This window comes from Physeter macrocephalus, chromosome 11, assembly GCF_002837175.3.
Source record: "Physeter macrocephalus isolate SW-GA chromosome 11, ASM283717v5, whole genome shotgun sequence".
Classification (NCBI taxonomy): Eukaryota; Metazoa; Chordata; class Mammalia; order Artiodactyla; family Physeteridae; genus Physeter; species Physeter macrocephalus.
The window spans coordinates 142,227,873-142,233,872 of record NC_041224.1 but is presented as its reverse complement, the minus strand read 5'-3'; the positions used below and the strand labels follow the sequence as shown (position 1 = coordinate 142,233,872).

At 36.0% G+C, this 6,000-nt stretch overlaps 1 protein-coding gene across 4 annotated transcripts in view; it reads left to right on the top strand.

Annotated features, from left to right (window-relative positions):
* SLC38A6 (solute carrier family 38 member 6) overlaps positions 1 to 6,000 on the top strand; it is a 67,058-nt gene that overhangs the window by 40,067 nt on the left and 20,991 nt on the right. The window lies entirely within an intron of this gene.

Below are 6,000 nucleotides of genomic sequence, written 5' to 3'. Positions count from 1 at the left end.
TGGCAAATGAAGCAACTGACAACGGATTAATCTCCAAGATTTACAAGCAGCTCATGCAGCTCAATGCCTTTATTTTTGATGAATGGTAAAGAAAAGCATTGTATTTATAATTGCCTGTATTAAGATAACTTAATAAAGATAAGAAATAATTAATATTAACCAGTAGCCAAACCAGGGATAGAGAAATTATTTTTTGCAATAGTTCTTTTTAATATTAGGAATTAAAAGTTTAATCCTGTGAAGAGAGTGTAAAGAAATCACAATCTTGAGAAAAATGAGGCAGTATCTGAAAAAATACCATAAAATCAGAGTGACTATTGAAGAATAGAGAGTATTTCCATTGCTTCTATTACTAAGATCATCATCATCCTTTTGCTGATTTAGCAGACATAGAATGAAGTTGTTGAACCAGATGATCTCTGAGGTCCCTTCTAGCTCTAACGTTCCATAACTCTGTGATTCTGAGTTAACCGCTGGGAGGAGGTGAAGTTATCTTCTGGCCCCCAGTTCAGTGCTCTGGGCAGTCATGTGGCTTCTACAGACATGAGTGAAGTGTGATCTGAAATTATAAAGTTATAAAGTATATAATAGTGTATGTTATAAAGTTCAGAATTTCAAAGTGTTCCTAAGATTCTTACACAGGAGAAAAGTCTTTGGTCCTGAGGATCAACGTGCTCCCCTTGCCCAGCTCTCCCTTCGTGACAGCAGGGACAGCAGAATTAACAGATGGAATCTACTTTGGTGCGCCTCTGGGCCTTTTTTTCTCCTTGTGCTGCAACTGTCTGAGTCTCTTTTGGGTCCCAGAAGGAAGGAGATTTCAGGCATAGAGCCCTGGGCTTTTTGCCAGCTTCAGAAATTTAGTTGCCAGGTGTTCTTCAGTGAGGGTTATTTTGAATTTCCCATTTTCATATGTATTCAAGAGTGATTAGAAGATGAATATGCCGAGGAGTGTCATGTTGTATTTGTAATCTCTGCACGCTCTTAGAACCTCCTGCATACCAGGACTGGAGGAGCATGTGCAAATGCAGGCCCATTAGCTAGAAATACTTGTGTAGGTTTTAGTTTCTGGCCCATGCATTTCCTAAAGACATGAGTTAGGGTGGAGAAGGGTGAGCTGTGCTCATGGTGTTGCTTCTGCTGTTGCTTCTTGTTATGTTGAAGAGGAAGTTGTCAGCACCCAACAGTACCTTTTATTGTGTATCTTTTTTTATTTTTTTGGCTGCACTGCATGGCGTGTGGGATCTTAGTTCCCTGACCAGGGATCGAAATCGCACACCCAGGGAAGTCCAATAGTACCTTTTAAAGATACATTAAAGAGGACTTCTTCGTACACCAAGGTGTAAAAGAGACACGGTGAATCATAGTTTGTGTTAGAAGCCATGGGCTGAAGTCCATGTAGAGGAAAACCTTTTCTTTCTTTTCTTTTTTTTTTTTTTTAAAGTGAGATATTTACATATAACAACATTGTGTAAGTTTAAGGTGTCCAACGTGTAGATTTGATACACTTATATACTGTGTTATGATTACCACTGTAGTGTTAGCTAATACCTCCATTACCTTATGTACTTATCATTTCTTTTCTGTAGTGATGACATTTAACATTCAGTCTCTTAGCAACTTCCAAGTATATAAAATAGTTCTGTTAACTATAATCACATTGCTTTGCATTAGATTCCCAGAACTTATTCATCCTCTACCTGCAAGTTTGTACCATTTGATCAACATCTCCTCAGTCCCCCTACCCACCAGCCCCTGCTAACCACCATTCTACTCTGTTTCTACAAGTTCAGCTTTTTTAGATTCCACAAATATGTGATACACAGTATTTGTCTTTTTCTGTCTGACTTATCTCACTTAGCATAATGCTCACGTTGGTCTATTGATGTTATCACAAATGGCAAAATTTCTTTCTTTCTCATGACTGAATAATATTCCATTGTGTGTGCATGTATGCACCACATCTTCTTTATCGAATCATCCATTGACAGACACTTAGGTTGTTTCCATATCTTGGCTATTGTGAATAATGCTACAATAAACATGGGAGTACAGATATATTTTTGATATCCTGTTTTAATTTCCTTTAGATGTATGCCCAGAAGTGGGATTGTTGGACCAATCATATCATAGTTCTGTTTTTAATTTTTTGAGGAACCAACATACTGTCTTCCATAGCGACTGAACCAATTCACATTCCCACCAACAGTGCACAAGGCTTCCCTTTTCTCCATATCCTTGTCAATACTTGTTATCTCTTGTCTTTTTTTTTTTAAGATTTTTTTTTTTGATGTGGATCATTTTTAAAGTCTTTATTGAATTTGTTACAGTATTGCTTCTGTTTTATATTTTGGTTTTTTGGCTGCGAGGCATGTGGGATCTTACCTCCCTGACCAGGGGTTGAACCCGCACCCCCTGCATTGGAAGGCGAAGTCTTAACCACTGGACTGCCAGGGAAGTCCCTCTCTTGTCTTTTTGATGATACCTATACTAACAGGTGTGAGGTGATATTTCATTGTGCTTTTGATTTGTATTTCCCTGATGATTAGAGATGTTGATCTTCTTTTCACATACCTGTTGGCCATTCATACATCTTCTTTGGAGAAGAAAAATTTCTATTTCCTCTGCCCATTTTAAAATTGGATTGATTTTTTGCTATTGAACTGTGTGAGTTCTTTATGTATTTTGGATATTAGTCTCTTATCAGATATCTGATTTGGAAATATTTTCTTCCATTCCGTAGATTGCTTTTTCATTTTGTTGATTGTTTCTTTTGCTTTACGGAACCTTTTTATTTTGATATAGTTCCTTTTATTTTTGCTTTTGTTGCTTGTGCTTTTGGTGTCGTATTAAAAAAAAACTGTTGGGCTTCCCTGGTGGCGCAGTGGTTGCGCGTCCGCCTGCCGATGCAGGGGAACCGGGTTCGCGCCCCGGTTTGGGGGGATCCCACGTGCCGCGGAGCGGCTGGGCCCGTGGGCCATGGCCACTGGGCCTGCGCGTCCGGAGCCTGTGCTCCGCAACGGGAGAGGCCACAGCGGTGTGAGGCCCGCGTACCACAAAAAAAAAAAAAAAAAAAAAAAAAAAAAAAAAACCTGTTGCCACGACCAATGTCAAGAAGCTTTTTCCTTGTGTTTTCTTCTATAAGTTTTATAGTTTCAGGTCTTACATTTAAGTCTTTAATCTATTTCAAGTTAATTTTTGTGAATGTTGTAAGATAGATTTCATATTTCTGTATATGGCTATCCAATTTTCTCAGTACAATTTATTGAAAAGACTTCTTTCCCCACTGAATATTCTTGGATCCTTTGTTGAATATTAGTTGGCAGTATATGGAGTGGGGAGTGGGTATTCCTAGGCTGTCTAGTCTGTTCTGTTGGTCTGTGTGTCTATTTTTATGCCAGTACTATATTGTTTTGATTACTAAAGCTTTGTAGTATAGTTTGAAGTCAGCTTTGTTTTCTTTCTCAGGATTGCTTTGGCTATTTGGAGTCTTTTGTGGTTCCATACAAATTTTAGGATTGTTCTATTTTAGGAAATAATGTCATTGGAATTTGATAGCGATTGCATTGACTCTATAGATAGCTTTGGATAGTATGGACATTTTAACACTATTGATTCTTCTGATCCATGAACACAGACTGGATATCTTTCCATTTGTCTGTGTCTTCAATTTCTTTCATTTAAGCCTTATAGTTTTCAGTGTACTAATCTTTCACTTCCTTCATTAAATAGTCATAAGTATTTTATTGCTTTCAGATATTTCTTTGTTAGTTTATAAAAACACAACTGATTTCTGTATGTTGATTTTGTATCCTTCAACTTTACATAATTTGTTGATTAGCTCTAACAGTTTTTTGGTTGCATTCTTCAGGACTTTCTATATATAAGATCATATCCACAAATAAAGACAGATTTACTTCTTTTCCAATTTGTATGCCATTTATTTCTTTCTCTTGCCTGATTGCTCTAGCTAGGACTTCCAGTACTATGTTGAATAAGAGTGGTAAGAGTAGGCACTCCGGTCTTGTTCCTGATCTTAGAGAAGAAGCTTTCAACCTACAGCCTTTATTGTATTGAGATTTGTTCCCTCTGTATCAAATTTGTTGAAGGTTTTTATCATGAAAGGATATTGTATTTTATCACATGCTTTTTTTTGCAGTTATTGAGATGATCATATGATTTTTATCTTTCATTCTATTAATGTGCTATATCATGTTGATTGATTTGCATATGTTGATCCACCCTTGCATCCCATGGATAAATCCCACTTGATCATAGTGTATGATCCTTTTAATGTGTTGTTGAATTCAGTTTGCTAATATTTTGTTGAGAATTTTTATAATATATTCACCAGGGTTATTGGTCTGTAGTTTTGTTTTTTTTGTAGTGTCCTTATGTGGCTTTGATAGTAGGGTATGCTGGCTTCATAAAATGAGTTTGGGAGTTTTTGCTGCACTCCAATTTTGGGGAAGAGTTTGAGAAGTATTGGCATTAATTTTTCTCGAAATGTTTGGTAGAATTTACCAGTGAAACCATGGGTCCAGGGCTTTTCTTTGTTGGTGGGTTTTTGATTACTGATTCAATGTTCTTACTCATTATTCGTCTGTTCATATTTTTTTAGTCCTTCCTGATTCAGTCTTGGTGTATTGTACGTTTCTAGGAATTTGTCCATTTTCTTAATTTAACAGGCAATGGGAGACTTTGGCTATCTGGTAGTGAAAGGATACATTATAGCCAATTGGAAATTCTGAGAGCATCTACCAAATGACTTGAAAAAGTAATACGTATTGTCTTTGATGCTCCCAGCTCTCATATTAGCATGAATTTTACTTTGTTACCATTGTGCATGTGTATATATGCATATGTTTCAGTGTAAAAATATGACAGCTACATTGCAGAAAATTTAGAAGAGAAAGCAAATAAAAATTATGCATAATACCACCTCTTACCTAATCACTGTTATCATTTTATTTCCTTTGAATTTTTCCCAAAAAGCGTTTTTCAAACATAGTTAATAATATTCATTTTGTATTTCTATCATTAGTATTTTCTATTTTACTAAATGTCTTTTTCAAAAGCTGCTTAACATTCCATTGAGTGCTTTTTAAAAAAAATTTTTTTTGGAGTATAGTTGATTTACAATATGTTATTTTCAGGTGTACAGCAAAATGAATCAGTTATACATATACATATATCCAAAAAAATTTTTTTAAAGAGAGTGTGCTGTTTTTGACATAAATATTTTCTATTGTTAGATATATAGGATTTTCCCTCAACTTTCTAATATTATAATAATGTTGTAGTCACAGCTTCATGCACATAGAATTCTTTATATTTTAGATTATTCTCTTAGAGTAGATTTCCACATTTTTATTGTCCTTTGTACATATTATCAATGTTTTTCCAAAAGATAATGCTAATTGACAAGATCACTAGCAATGTGTGAAGGACCATTTATTCCACATCCTTGAGTATTATTTTTTTAAATATTTTTACTCATTTAATTTCTATAGCCTTATTATTTATTTCTTTAATTAGTGCCAGAGATTGGGTTTTTCTTCATGTGTATTTACTAGTTGTACTTCTTTCATGAATTGTTTAATTTTTATGTACTAAAGCAAAGTCTTTACTCTTAAAGTCTTGGGGAAATTGTCTAATTTTTAAAAACTTCAACACATGTATTTTTTTTTTTTTTTTTTTTTTTTTTGTGGTATGCGGGCCTCCCTCTGTTGTGGCCTCTCCCGTTGCAGAGCACAGGCTCTGGACGCGCAGGCTCAGCGGCCATGGCTTACGGGCCTAGCCGCTCCGCGGCATGTGGGATCCTCCCAGACCGGGGCGCGAACCCGGTTCCCCTGCATCAGCAGGTGGACGCGCAACCACTGCGCCACCAGGGAAGCCCCAACACATGTATTTTTATATTGAAAAATTAAAACCATGTATATGCAACCAGTAAATAAAATAAAAATTTCTCGGTGCTGGTACATAGAAATATCCACTTTCGGT